The sequence below is a fragment of the Felis catus genome, chromosome C2, assembly GCF_018350175.1.
Source record: "Felis catus isolate Fca126 chromosome C2, F.catus_Fca126_mat1.0, whole genome shotgun sequence".
Taxonomy (NCBI): domain Eukaryota; kingdom Metazoa; phylum Chordata; class Mammalia; order Carnivora; family Felidae; genus Felis; species Felis catus.
The window spans coordinates 79,347,657-79,363,473 of record NC_058376.1 but is presented as its reverse complement, the minus strand read 5'-3'; the positions used below and the strand labels follow the sequence as shown (position 1 = coordinate 79,363,473).

Below are 15,817 nucleotides of genomic sequence, written 5' to 3'. Positions count from 1 at the left end.
TTGCTCATGTGGAAAATACGGGTTCACTGAGTTATGCATATCTTTCAAATATCGATAAGTTTCATTCCGTAACAACAACAAAAAAATCCCGTTCGTTAATATCGCCACTGCTTTCATCAAAAACATATTTTAATTATTAGGAATATGTCAAGTATACAATAGCAGATGCAGGGTTTTTGAAGTTCTAATTTTCACTTGAAAACTGATTTTTATCACTGGCAACAGATACCTTTAATTGTTTTCCTTGAAATGATAGGCTCTCTTGGTTTATGTTTGTCATCACCAAGTCTGAATGACCACAATTTGTCAGTCATTCTTTCAAATAAAAATGATGTTGGGGCACCTGGGTGGCTCAGTCGGCTGAGCGTCCGACTTTGGCTCAGGTCATGATCTCGCAGTTCGTGGGTTCGAGCCCCGCATCAGGGTCTGTGCTGATGGCTCAGAGCCTGGAGCCTGCTTCGGATTCTGTGTCTCCCTCTCTCCTTGCCCCTTCCCCACTCATGCTCTGTCTCTCTCTGTCTCTCAAAAATGAATAAACGTTAAAAAAAATTAAGAAAAAATGATGTTCTGTGCAACGAGCTGTTAGCTCAGCCCTCGATTCCAGCAGTCACACAAGTGCCTTTCTTGGAGACAACCACTGTGGTTTGGGATTCAGCAGAAGATGTTCTTGCCTCCTATTTTGTCACATGGAATATTAAAAAGATATGTGTTCAAGGATTGAGTTTAATAAAATTAACTTTTAATGCATGGAGGACAGTTTTGAATGAAACGAGCCGCGTGTTCCCTTGACTGTGGGTACCTGGTGGTGAAAAGTGAAGCAGCTGTCGGGACATTTTGGTGCCACTGCTTGATTCCTGTGAAGACTCTGGCCATGTCCCCCCACCCCGCCCCACTCTTGATTGCTTTCGCACCGTTGACGCAGATGTCAACACTGTGAAAAAGATGCATGATGCGCATTGAGAGCCACTGATCTAATCCTGTCTTTTGGCTTTTTTAGGCGAGCGGAGCTGAAAGCGACCTACCCGGGACCGCTGCGCTGGTTAGCGGCTGAGCTGGGGCAAGAATCCAGGTGTTAGTGTGTTCCCGTTTTTTCTTTTGAGTTCCTGTACCAGTCTCCGGGATCTCAAGGTAGATGTTTCTGAATTTCTTTTGTGAATATGCGATGTCAAAGGTATATCATTATTGTATTTATTTGGGAAGATTTCCATATATTTTTTCGGTGTGTTTATTAAACCTTTTGCATATTTTCCACACTCTGTGCTCACCACCGCACCGCTGCTCACTCTCCTGCTTTTCAATAGTGACCACTGCTGCCTTTTTAAACAGAACAGGTTTTGTCTTTGGCAAGACCTGAGAGAAGTTGAAGGAGCAGTTGAGTGCTTGTCCATTTTCTGGTTTAGAATCCCAGCTTTGTGGGGGAAAAAAAGACTCGGGGAGTTTGGGCTGAAGCGGCCACTTCCTTCTTTACCTGGATTAGCTGGCAGTCACAGCAAAGGAAACTGCCTACCTACCCATGATCCTCACTGTCACAGAGAAGTCATCTTACGGGACCACCCCCTGCCTCCCCACTTTTCTGTTAAAGTTCTCTCCCTTATTTTTTTTTCTTCCTTCCTGTGGGAGGGAGGTCGTCCAATACAAATTGCCCTTTACCTTTGCTTTTGCTTGTGTTAATATTTTATGCGATCTGTTTTCTTCAATAAAACTGCTCAGCCTGAAATTGTAATGACGGTTGCCGAGACAGGCCATTGAACCGGACCCAGACATCATGTTTTCTCTTCAATAACTCTCTCCTGTCTCGAGTAGCTTTTGGGGGGTCAGGTTTAGACAGGTTGCAGTGTTTGAAAGTGAATGAATCTGGCAGACTGTGAAAGTAGGCTTGCACACTCTCAAATGGATTGTTCTCTCATTTTCAAATATGTTGAATGTTCTTTTGAACGATCTCATTTTTTTCTTTCCTATTCCTCACCCAACATTTCATTGCTCTCTCCCACCGGTGAGCTTTTGGTTTTTTTTAACTTTGTTTTCTAACATTCTTCTGCTTCTTCCTCCATGTGTGTTTTGATTACCCAAAAGTGAGATCTGATTTGACCTTTGCTTACTTCCGTGAATCAGCTCTTCCCTAAACTTAAGCCTTCGATGACTTCTTCTCTTTCCGTAAAACTTAGTTTCCTGTGAACCGGTTAGCTTTTCCTCTTTCTTTCTGAGACTTCTGGTTATGGCTTTGTCTAGCCATTTATGAGGCTCCCAAACTGCCTCCCAGCAGATCTTTTTTAACTTTTCGAAATGTGTTTTCTGCCTTGTCTGAACTTCTTGAGCGTGGGGACTGTCTCGTGCTTGGCATATCCTCTCTGCCCCATGGATGTGCTGCATGGATGCTATTTTTACCCGGGGTCTCTTCTTCAAAGGCCATTCTTCAAATTTGTATCTGGAGCTTGGAGCTGTTGTTTGTCTCTCAGCATTGGGCAGCTAAATCTCTGAAACACAGAGCTGCAGTGGCCCATCTTCTAATGCTGACTCCCTCCCACTGCCAGGATGTTACGCATGCCTTCCCTGACAGATGGCCATTGAGCCTCTACTTGGGCACTTCCAATTCTTTGTGAAGCAGTTTGTTCTACTGCTGGGCAGCTTCATGTTTTTTATTATTTTATTTTATTTTATTATTTTATTTTATTTTATTTTATTTATTTTATTTTATTTATTTTATTTTATTTATTTTATTTTATTTTATTTTATTTTTATTTTTTTAAATTTTTATTTATTTTTATTTATTTTTATTTTTATACTATGAAATTTATTGTCAAATTGGTTTCCGTACAACACCCAGTGCTCATCCCAACAGGTGCCCTCCTCAATGCCCATCACTTTAAAGTTCTCCTCTCCATTGCTCAGGAACTGGAGTTTTCACCGTTTCAGCCCTAAGAGTTCTAGCATTGCATATTTTGCACAAGTGTAACGTGCGTGAGCCGTCAGTCCCCAGGTTCTCGAGGGTAGGTATAATTCCTCCATCCCCTTCCTTTCTTGCTACCTCTATCTTAGGATTTAAACAGGTTTGGATGCTTATAGTCTTTATCCCGTCCCTGTGTTCACATCACTTTCTAGATTTCTGCCATGCCATTCACCTCTGAAGTTCTCTTTTAGGTGTGTTTCTTTGTTACATACTGGAAACAGAATGAGTGTGTGGGTCTGAGAGATAGGATCTCCATAGGGGATATAGTCAATGGTGTTGTAATAGCATTGCATGGCAACAAGTGGTAGCTACGTGTTAGCATGATTTATAGAGTTGCCTAGTCACTATGTTGTGACCTTGGGACTAATGAAACACTGTGTATCAACTGTACTTCAATAATTAAAGAAAAATAGCTAGGATATAAATTCTAGTACCATAACTTACTAGGTGGGTGAACTCAATCAGATTAGTTAATTGTTCTGAGCTTTGGTTTATTCAGAGGCAAAATGGATATAGTAATGACTTCTGAGAATAGTTTTAAGGAGTAAAGTATGCAAAATGTTTAGCTCAGTTACAGAAACACAGTGTGTTTAATAAATACTACTTTTACCTTGATTAACTCTTTTTGTCTTTGATCTTTCCAATGGTTAAAAAAAATTTTTATCCCAGTATAGTTAACCTACAGTGTTAGTTTCATGTGTACAATACAGTGATTCAACAATTCTATACATTACTCAGTGCTCATCATGATAAGTGTGCTCTTAATTCCGTTCACCTGTTTCACCCATCCCCCAAAGCACCTCCCTCTGGTAACCCTCTATTCGTTCTGTGTAGTTAAGAGTCTGTTTCTTGTTCCTGGTGTGTCTCTTTTTTTCTTTGTTCATTTGTTTTATTTCTTCCATTTCACAGATGAGTGAGATGATATGGTATTTGTCTTTCTCTGAATCGCTTACTTCACTCAGCATTATCCTCTCTAGATCCATGCATGTTGTTGCAGATGGCAAGATTTTGTTCTTTTTTGTGACCAAACAATATGCTCTTGGGTGTATATATGTATGTGTGTATGTACCACCTCGTCTTTATCCATTCATATGTCTATAGACACTTGGGCTACTTTCATAATTTGGCTATTGTAAATAATGCTGCAATAACCATAGGGGTGCATATATCTTTTCAAATTAGTGCGTTTGTATTCTTTGGGTAAATAACCAGTAGTGGAGTTATTGGATCATATGATAATTCTATTTTTAATTTTTTGAGGAACCTTTTTACTGTTTTCCACAGTGGCTGCACCAGTGTGCTTTCCCACCAACAGTGCAAAAGGGTTCCTTTTTCTCCACATCCTCACCAACACTTGTTTCTTGTGTTTTTGATTTCAGCCATTCTGACTCGTGTGACATGCTATCTCATTGCAGTCTTGATTTGCATTTCCCTGACATTGAGTGATGTGGAGCATCTTTTCATGTGTCTGTTGGCCATCTGTGTGTCTTCTTTGGAGAAATGGTTGTTCATGTTTCCTGCCCATTTTTTAATTGGATTGTTTGGGTTTATTTGGTGTTGATACAAGTTCTTCGTATATTTTAGATTCTAACCCTGTATTGGATATGCCATTTGCAAATATCTTCTCCCAGTCAGTAGGCTGTCTTTGAGTTTTGTTGATTGTTTCCAGTGATTTCTTTTTCTTTTTTATATACATGACATGATTTTTAGAATTCATTATTTTAAGAATTTCTCCGTCTCTCTCTACGTATCTTTCTCCAGTCCTTTCTTTTTAGATTTTATTCATACCTACAATCCTAAAAAAAAACAAAACAACAACAAAAAAAACTATTTCTTCTTGATTCATGTCCCCTTTTATTTTGCAAGTTTGTCTAGAACTTAACATTTTTTTTTGACAAATACTGTTTTTATCTACATGAACTTTCTCAACTCTTGCCTACATCTTTACTTGTATATTCAGCTTTTATTATTCCTCTTGTGGAAAACATTTGTTCACCCTTTAATGGGTTAATGATGACTGGGTCATTATATGTTACTTAACTCCTCATTGAACCCTTCACTCAGTAGCTGTTAGAGTTACTCAGTTCAATAATACATTTTTTAAATTAAATATCCAATTAATGTCAATTCAAACATTTACTGAACACTTCTATGATACGCATTGAGCTAGGTGCTCTAGGAATTACATAAAACTCTGTTTTTATGTATTCATGTATTCATTCATGGAACATATTCTTGAGTACTCAAGATCAGATTCTGGATTTGAGGTTCAAGAAACTGAGACAAAGATTTCTCTCCTCAAGGCACACAATCAATAAAAATGATAAGACAGTATATTAACTTTAGTGATTTAGATATGGATCCAGGCATTATGAGATGGGCTGCTTCCCCAAACCTTTCTAGATTGGGAAAAGCTTCACAGCAGGGGACGTACTTAAAGTCTGAGTAAGGGTCTTAAAGTCCCCTGGGAAGATAAGACCTCTACAAGGGTTTAGATTGTGTTTGGTTATTAAGCCAGTTGTGTGAAACCCAACTGCTTGTGTTACCCTTGACTCTCTTCTTCCCTCCAATTGTATGCATCCAATGTTTTTCATACTTCCGTTTCTTTTAGGGGTCTTACAACCAACAGAATAACTGAAAGATAGATGTGATGATATTATAGGTTTGCTTTTGGGACCTAATTACCACAAGGATGCCTATTTCCACATTCCCACCATAGCAATAGTAACATATATACAGAAAAAATAATCTCATGATAATATGATACATTACAAAGCATTTCTCAATCCTTCATTTCATTTACTTCTTATAGAACAGCTTATGTTTGTGGGTTTCCTGAGTGTCTTAAGCACTGCCACTGATAGATAAGAGCACAAGAATTATCATTGAATAATTACGTGTGGAGGATTTGCAAAGAATTTTTCTCTTTTTATTCCAAGATGATCATGCTGTATTTTCTGATTTTCTCTAGATCACATGACCAGGTCTGCCCATAACGAGGCGTCTAGGACTGTGTCCCTCTACCACTCTGTGCCTCAGCTTTGTTACTTGTCATATGGGAATATTGCTGCTATTATTAACAATGGCACTAACTCCACCTCACTGGATTGAGATGAAGAATAAAATCATTAATCTGTGTGAGAGCACAATGTATGTAGCTGGTCACAATCGTACACACAAAATGCACCTTTTGATTGACCAGATTGTCAGCGACTTCAGTCGAAATGAGCTCAACTTAATTTTTACCTGTTTCTCCAAGCTTTCTAAGGTAGCTTCATGTCTCAGTGTCTCCCGTTTAGCCCAAAAGTGACTGCAGGCAAGTGCTATGTGTTCAGTAAACACTTGTTGATTGATTTTTTTTTTTTTTAAAGTACTGACCTTCTGAAGTCCAGTGCTGGAAATGTGTAAGCCACTTATATTTTTCCTTAGGACTCCTAAAGCCTGTCATTTAATTTCTAGATTATAAGTTCCATTGATAGAACCCTTATAAATATCACATTAAGAAGCTGAGCATTACCTTTAGGCCAAAGCAATTTAGTTTTTAAAAATCTGATTAATTTCAACACAATCAGCCAGGATGTCAGAAGATCTCAGTGCCTCTGATAGATGCTGACAGGTGAGGAAATTAAAATCAGGGAGGGAAGCAATTAAATACTGGCAAACATTACTTTAATGAGACAACCAAATCATTCATAAGCCATGGAATATGTTGTATTCTTGATAAGTATCTTAGGGTGGCGGGTGAGAGAGTGCATTTAAAAATGTGCTGGAGTGCATTTAAAAATGCTCTTTGTACCTGATCTGATGATGGGAGTAGAAACCTTTCAGTGTTTGTTACTTAATGCCTTTGGCCTGGTCTAACATTTCAGTTGTTTTCAGAGATAGAATTCCTAATGATCGTGTTAGAGATTATGACATTGTTTAATTGAGGCAAATCTAGTATACGATTTAGTTTAAACAAGGAAATAATTTCATTTAAACAGATCTTACCGATCCTTTCACCCCACCGCTACCACTATCTAAAACTTAGGCAAATGCACAAAATCCAGACAAAATAATTTTTGGCCTTTTCACAAGTAAGTGGTTTAGGGATAACTGTGGTCAAGATCTATGAAGAGTGGGGGGGAAAAAAAAAGAAAGCCATTTTATACAATTTCTAATTCAAAAGACTTGGGAATTAGAGTGCTAAGAGCAGAACCCAGGAGCTCAATTCTCATTCAGCTCTTCTTTTCAGAATTAACACTCACGTAATCAGAAAGGATATCTGCGAACACAGAGCTAGCAAGTTACCTGTTAACTGCATTAATTTTCTTAGTTCAGGGTTTTACAAGGCTCTGTCATGTTATGCTCATTGGTCCTATAGCACTTGTAAAATATCAAGTATTAAGAGGTATCTTTACATTGGCTACAGTGATTCTGATGTCAGTTGGTTGTGTTTGTAATGTTAAGTTCATCTTTCTAGGATTGTGTTGCTTAAAAATTGTCCTGCGGTGCAGGTTTCGGTTTAGAGGGTACCGTGGTTTGTGAAAAACCTATTGGAATGGTTGTCTCTGCTCTCTTCATTTCTCACAACCTTCCATTCCTTTCTGCCTTTGTTCCTTATTCCCCACCATGTTTCTTTCCTCTCTTTCTTCTTCATGGGCTTCATTTGCCCTCCCCTGGTTTTCCTGAAATAGAGTGTAAATTATCAATTATTCTATACCAGCTCCAAATAGGCCTGGTGAGTCTTGCTTTTGTATATATTTAATTAATAGGTTGATTTTTGTAAATTAAATAGTGAGTATACAAGTTTCTTTATTTTGGGTTGAAATTGCTTCTGAAAATGAGAACGTTTTTCTTGAGAGAGGATGGGTGGTTTGACCAAGGGTACAGACTGCCAGGGTCTCGGTCAGCGGTCATAAATACAGAGGCAACTAAGGATAACTGAGTTTATTAGCAACATGCTAGAGTGGGGTTTGTCATTTGTCCAAGATGTCTTTATGGGTCTAGTGGAGAACTCCATTGCATTAGGTAATACCCATGAGTTTACCGAGGACACATGACATTCAACCATGTGAAGAGGGCCGGTGAACTTCTTAGCTAGGAGGCCTCAGCTTTTCTACTGTTTAACATGAGACTTATTGACGAGAGAGAATTCAGGGGCACTGGCTTCTGTTGTTTCTGTGGCTTGTGTTTTGACAGTTTGCCAAGAAGGTTGCATCTCTGAAACTGCCCTGGGGAGAGCTGAGAAAGTCTTCATGGTAACCCTGCATTGAACACTTCTTTTGCCCCAGCTTAGTAATGTGTCACCTTCTGGTTAGACCACAGATGTGAAGTTTTCTCTGTCTCCTTTCACTTGCAAAGGAAGCAGGACTCAATACTAAATGTGTTTTGGTGCTTTGACAGTCGACTTTTAGATGGTATATGCTCCCAAGTGGGAGGCTGCATCATGTAATAGAAGGGTCCTTACTGGTTTTGGTATCACAATTTGAGGTTGCATTTTTACCTGCTCCATATTAACCATACGATCTTTCAAGTTTGGTTTCCTTGTTGATTAAGTTGGTCACAAAGATGATTAATGTTTTGATTTGGGTGGCTTATGACAAGAATTTCTTGCAGAGTATCCTATCAGCCATGCCCTACTCTTAATCTTATTTGAGTCCTATATGAAAATGGGATAGATGAATAAAACTTCCCAGAAGTCTCCTACTTCTCAATAAATCTGTCCACTGTATTCAGTTCCCTTGGTCTTCTGTTGGAAGCTTCATCTCTCTGAACCTAAGGGGCAAACTTTAGGCACAAAGGCACAAGCTTTAAAATTGCTTGAGATGTACCTGAGGTCTTTCACCTAAGGCCGTATCTCTTGCTTCTTGGGCTTGAGGGGACACTTCATTTTTCAGTTTTCAAGTGTTGTCTTTGGAAACACATATTCTTTGTTGTTGTTGGGGTGAGGCCATGTGAGATACACATAGTTAATATTGAGGTGCTTTAGAACTAGGCGTATGGATCAAAGCAATTCCCACCCCTCAGGTATTCTCTAGTATTGTGTATTTATCACATCATCCTTTGATCAGATAAACATGGGCTCACACGAGGAAATATTAATGTTTTGTATACCATCACTTTCCATTATCTACAGATAGGAAATAATGGAGGAAAATCTTCCCCAGAAAGTTGAACTGAGGTTTGGCTATGAAGTAGATATTATAAGCCCCATTTACATATGAGGAAATTGACATTCAGAGAGTTTAAGTAACTTGCCCAAGGACATTGTTAAGAGGAAGACAAGTCTGACTGGCTCTAAATCCCATGTGTTTTTGCTGCTTTCTCATGTCAATCAAATAGCTGGTTTCATTTTATTATTCCCTCCTCCCCCCAACCTAGTGGATAAAGTCAGTGAGTTTGTGTTTTCCCAACCTAATAGCCCGGGACAGACTAAGATATAAAAGAAAGATCACTGGGCCAACAGGTGGAGCCCAGAAAGTCCAAACTCATACCCTGCTGTATACTATACTGTGTAGTGTTGGGCAAGTTACCTGCCTTTCCTGAACTTCGGTTCCCACATTTGTAAAATGAACACAGTGATACTCATTCCCTGTATGTGTGTGAAGTTAATCATGAGAAATATGTTAGTTCCCTTCTCCTTCTCTCTGTTCCTCCTGGAGCTTCTGTTTCCTCACCTGTGAAGTGAGCAGATGATTCTCTTCCTGCTTCTTCACTGGGTTGTAATGGAGTGAAATGAGATGACGAACGTGAAAATGTTTTGCAAAGCAAGAAACCGCTATATAGATAGAAGAGTTTATGATTATTAATGATACATATAGCTCAGTACCTAAGAGTAACATTTACCTATTTTATTTACAGACGCTAGCAGAGCAGTTTGCTGAACCTGGTGTCCACTGACCATTTGAAGAGCTAGTCATCTGAGGTAAGAGAGGATAGGCATCTTCGTATTTAAGAATTGCTAATGGGCAAGTTATCCAGTAATGTTTACAGTTGATTTTACTCCCAACGGAAGAAATACAAAAGTATTTCCTGAGCACCAAAACCTGAAAAATGGCCAAAGCAATGAACTGCCATCCTTTTATCTTTTTTTGATTTAATTTTCCCTTTCTTCTTTTTTTTTTTTTTTTAAGTTTTTAATGTATATTTTTATTTTGGAGAGAGAGAGAGAGAGAGAGAAAGAGAGAGAGAGAGAGAGAGAGCGCGCGCAAGCAGGGGCAGAAAGAAAGGGTATCTGAAGCAGGCTCCAGGCTTCGAGTTGTCAGCATAGAGCCTAACGCGGGGCTCGAACTCTCGAACTATGAGATCATGACCTGAGCCAAAGTTGGCCGCTCAACCAACTGAGCCAGCCAGGCGCCGCTAATTTTCCCTTTCAAGTCCTAGCACAGAGATCTGGGCAATGCAGAAGACTCAGACTTAACAAGTATTTACGTGCCCATGATATGCTGTGTTCTTATCTACTCTCTTTTGGTGTCCCCAGCTAGCATGTGGCAGGACGGCTTCTCTCCAGTTTCCGAGCCCTTGACTGGCTGAATTTTTCATTACACTATGCTGCCATGCTACCTGGCTTTGAAGGGATCAAACTCTACTTGGTGGGGGTATCTCTCAGCTTCCCCAGAAAGATCTCAAAATGACATAATCCAAGGCTACGACGATGACAACAAAATCCTAAGAATACAGCAAGTGAGTTAGAGGTTTTTGAAACTCAGGACCCATAGTATCCAGATGCCACTGTTCTGGGGGACCTGTGTGAAGGAGATAGACTTTTGGCAAAAGAGTGTTATTTGCGTTGAGTTTGTCAAGGAAACAGAGGCCAGAAAAAAAATTCAAAGGAAGCACGATAGTTGCAAAATGTGCAAGATGTGAGTTTTCTTTTGCGGCTAACCAGCTCATAACTGCACTTCTCAGCTAGGTCTGCTGTATTCGATGTCATCTATGAGAAGACTTGCGCCAAAAAGAGGTGACGCAGTCAATATGGCGGGCCTAACTGCAGACCATGCACTGTAGCAACTTTGTAGAAGATTTTATACCAGCACTTAAAGTACTGTAAACATTTGTTTTGCTGAATATTTCAGTAATTGTGTTGGTATGTTATTTCTATGATCTTGAACTTAAACATGACTTTAGTTACAGAGACCTTTGAAAACATTAAAGTCTGTTGCCGTGCCCCATATTTGTAGGACTTAACAGTTTAGAATTGAGTGGAAATGATGGTATTACATTCACATGTTTTTTTCATTAATATGGTTTTTAAAGCTAATATTCACACACATCAAATAAGAACATGTCATGTGTAAACAAGGTGGGTGACGCACAGCCTGTGAAACTCCTCTATAATTAGATCAGGATGGCAGCCACTTGTTTAGATTTTATTCTCATTCCTACAAAAGAGATGGTTACAAAAAAAACAGTAGTGGGGGCGCCTGGGTGGCTCAGTCGGTTAAGCATCTGACCTCGGCTCTGGTCACGATCTCACGGTCCGTGGGCTCAAGCCCCGCTTCGGGTTCTGTGCTGACAGCTCAGAGCCTGGAGGCTGCTTCGGATTCTGTGTGTGTCTCTCTCTCTGCCCCTCCCCTGCTCGTACTGTATCTCTCTCTATCTCTCTCAAAAATAAATAAACATTAAAAAATTAGAAAACAAAAAAAAAAACTCCGTAGTGGCCAAAAATACATGAATGGCCCCTGCCCATCTTTTGGTCCCTCTCTAGTCCATAAAATACTCCTGCAAAAATTCCGTTCCGATATATTTCCTGTACTTTCGTGGGTAAATATGTTAGAAAAGAATGTTCCGTAGACATGTAATATCAAAGTTTTGGTAGCTCTGTTAGGAAGAGGTCTGAGTTGTTCATGTCGAAGCTGCAGTTCATTAACTTTTCTCCAAATACCAGTTGTTAAATATTAATAGAGTAAGCTTTGGAAAGTGGCTGTGTGCCCCCCTTCTGCACTGAACCCATCTGGAAACTACAAATAGGAGTTTAAACAAGCCTTGAAAGGTTAAGAAACAATTGCTCTCGAGAAAGGCGACTTTTACCTATATCTGATCCCTCCATCCTCTGTATTTTGGAGCTCGGGATGGGTGTGAGAAGGGAAGGATAAAAACTGCTCAAATAACCTTTGGAGGGTAGAGAAGGACATATTCTCAGGGCACGCTGCAGAAATTTAAAATAATCTGGTGGTAATAATTGGTATCGGTGGCAGTAATGAAGAAAGAATAACAGTTTAAGTAAATAATTAGACTTGACAGTAGATGTGTCAACAGGTACCCACTTAATGAGCGTAATCATTGTTTTTCTCCGCTTTCAACGTTGATCCACTGACTGTGGTGTGTTCCCTGTTCCACTTCCAAACCAAATCTATTTAAAGCTGCGCTTCATGGAATCTGAAACCCTGCACCCTGTTTACTATTTAGAGCTGATACCCAGTGTTCTTCAATAGGCAAGATCTGTACTTGAACGAGAATAGGCTTCTGGCCTCCTGTAGGCCGTTGATTATCCTTGTTTTCCACCGGGTGATTCATTAGCAAGGATGAATAATACTGAATTAATTATCATGGACTTGTCTATATTGCTAGAGTGAATTGTTGATTATAATTTGATGGAAACAGCCCTCCTGTACCTTAAATTAAATTAATCAGTTACTGCTTTTTTGAGGTGGAGGAAGAGGCAGTGATATTATAATACATGAGATGATTTTCTTAGTTACCTGGATAGAATTGCATTGTTTGGGGGAGCGAAGCCATGTGTTTTATGTTATGTTGTGTGAAGCAGAAGTCATGAGAATCTAATTCTAATCCCAGCTCTGGCTGTGTCACCTTGGCAAGTCACTTTCCCTCTCCAGGGGTCCATTTCAGCATCTAACAACAGATGGAGTTGGACCAGTTGATCATGGCATTACTTCTAGTCAAATGTCCTATTGTCTGTGATTTTGTTTTTTAGCCAGTCTTTTCTTTCTCCTCCTGTCATTTTTCCAAAGTCATAGGAAAGTCTTATGACTCTGCTACGGAGCCAGTGCTGGGAAGTCGGTATCTCTGTTATCCTTGGTTCTTTAACGTACCAGAAGAGCAGTTTATGATTTAATTCTGTGTGTACCATGATAGAGTGTTTATGCACGGATCATCCCTTACCTCCAGCAACGTTCAGTTTCTGGTTAGAAAAGAGAAACAAAAATCCATCTTCCTTCTTGTTTTTCTACTCCATAATCTGGGTCTCATTTCTAGAGGGTCTAGAACACTTATCCCCTGGTTATGTTGATGGGTTCCTCTTCTGTTGTTGACTTTTCCAGGTTGAGTCATTGACCTGTAAGGAGAGGTCAGAATGTCAAAGCCAGAGGGGACTTTAAGAACCAATCGAGACAGATTCCCTCCTTTCAGAGACTGAGATTTGTGGTCAGGGAGGGAGTCCGATCTGTCTGAGATATTAGTGGCAGATCTTGGTCTAGAACTTTTCTTCTGACTCCATAGTTGTAGCTCTGTTTCAGGAGAGCTGTCTCTTTCTATAAACTGTCCTTTCTGTTCCCAATATTTAAAGGGCCAATGTCTTTTGGGCAAAACCCGTCTAAGTGTCAATGCAGGGATGCAAGATGCTTTGAAAGCAAAAATGGATTCCAGGCATCTTTGTTAATTCCTTGGGGCAATGGAGTAGAGAATTCTGGCTGGCTTCTGCTGACTGTTTTTTATTAGGAGACTATGGATTCCCCTGCAATCTTTCCTGTAAAAGATTACTTGACCCTGACATCACCACTATTTCCTCCACCCGCCTCCTGCCCTGTTTTGATCCAGTGAATTATAGGAAGCTGGGGATGAGCTCCTAGCTGGCTGTTTACTGTGCATAGTTGGGAACATTAATAAAGGGAAGACGGATGAAGGATTGATAAGCAAGAGGACAGGAGAGTAATAGCCAACACAGTGAAATCTAGTTCAAGGCCTGTAATTCCCAGGTGTAGTGCTACACAAGATTAATAGCAGCGTCTCTCATTCTTTCAGACTTTCTCTCTGCTTTGTTCTTATGGGACTGGGCTGGGCCTGAGAAGCAGCTGGAATGATCTTTGCCAAAACCAAACTCATGTTTTCATGAGATTTCCAGGTCCAGAGAAGAGAGTAGTAATTATCCATCATTGAGAAGATAATTTAGAAGCCACTGGATCTAAACACTTATCTTGGACCTCCTAATACTGAAATACAGAGTGTGGAAATCATTTTACTGAGTCTGAAGTTCATTCCGGCTCTCATCAATGTGCTTTGACTCTGGTGAAGCCATGACCTTCCCTTGAACCTCAGTTTCTCCATCTCTGTGATGGGAGGAGAAGGAGGGGTGCAAGAGATGATGTCGAAGCTTCTCTCGTTCCTGATTTTCATGGGTCTCTGATTAGTCTAAGGCCCCATGGCAAGTTCGCAGCTGAGCCAGGCCTTGAATTCAGAAGCGTCTCTGTGTGCTTTGGAGTGCCCGTTACCATAACTTCTACTGCCCGTGGAGGTTCTAAACAGTGCCCTTGCATCCCTCAGCCTTTTAAAAATTAAATACATCTTTTTCCCCCCTCAGTTGACGGGTCTCTTTGATTTTGTCAAGGGACTTGCCTAAGGCAGTAGTTTTTAATTTGTGTGTGGTGCCTGTGTGTGAGGCACGGGGCGGGAGTAGAGGGAAGAAGATTATGGAATATTTAAAAACTGAGGGGAATCTTTGAAATAATTAGAAAATGCACATCTTCAGAGAATGCTGTCTATACTTTTAGGAGGTTTGTAGGCCTTCTGAAGGCCAGTGGAGGTTCTAATTAAGCAAAAGATGTTCTTCGCTGTTTGGCTAACATACATTTCCTGCTGCTGTTGGACTTTTCCGTAGTTCACCTATAGTCCTACTCTGAGTTTCCACCTCATTTATAGTGTGACCCTGGACATTTAAATGTGCCAAACTGTTGAGTGATATTTTAATATTGAAACCTCTGTTCTGCTAGCTTTACTCACTCACACACTCACTCACTTGCTCACTCACACACTCACTCACTTGCTCACTCACACAAATTACTTTTAACCCAGAATCAGCACATGATAGCCATTTTAGTATATTATTTCATTTAATCTCCCAAAACAAAACAAAAAAATTACTTTTTTTTTTCCATTTTTCACGTACAGAAACTGAGCTCAGAGTGGTTGATAATTTGCCTAAGCATACAGCTAATAAATAGCAAAGTCTGGATTTAAATCCAGATCTGGTCCTACATATGTGATTACCTCCAGAAACCATACTGAATATGAATAGGGACAATGAAAATTGCATAAACCGTAGCAATCCCTGGTAGAAAATGGTGAATGGGCCCCAAAGGAGTGCAGCGAATGTGTGCTGTGGGAGTTCAGAGAGGGACAAGATCATATATCCTGAGTCATTATATGATAATTTATTAATTAAGTGCTTATCTGGCAGCTTCAGGCAGACTAAGAAATTTTGGACAGTTGTATAAAATGTATTCTAAATCACTCATTTTTTTTTCCTTTTTCTTCAAACTTCTATCAGGCTCGTGGTCTCGGTTTCTCAATTTTTGTAAGTGAAGCGAGGAGGAGACCAAGAGAGATTAGAGTCCTAGCGCCCTGATACCTGTGAGCTGGTCATCAACTGAGTTGGAATGTCAATGCTTTGGGGAATCCGTTGGTTGTTTTCTCCCTGTTATACTGAGCGTGGGATTTTTAAACAGAGATAGACTTCTGACCGTGCACGGATCAGCACAAGTGCAGATGTGAGCAGCCAGAACCTGGATCGTGCCAAGATGTAATGTCTGCCACATGTGTGAAGCTAATGCATCGCACTCGGTGAGGCGCTGTGAATGTACGTGGGAGCCATGAGAGCGAAAGCTGGTGTCAGAGGTGGAAGAGGCCTCCGAGATGATCAGGGGCAATGCCTTC

The 15,817-nt window shown here is 40.1% G+C and overlaps 1 protein-coding gene across 7 annotated transcripts in view; it reads left to right on the top strand.

The window, feature by feature from the left end:
• LOC101096257 (LIM domain containing preferred translocation partner in lipoma) overlaps nucleotides 1-15,817 on the top strand; it is a 692,709-nt gene that overhangs the window by 164,226 nt on the left and 512,666 nt on the right. For all 7 annotated transcript variants that reach the window (XM_023260309.2, XM_045036388.1, XM_045036386.1 and 4 more), the window contains 2 exons: nucleotides 998-1,128; nucleotides 9,791-9,854. The gene's annotated coding sequence lies outside the window, so the exon portion shown is untranslated. The remainder of the gene's footprint in view (nucleotides 1-997; nucleotides 1,129-9,790; nucleotides 9,855-15,817) is intronic.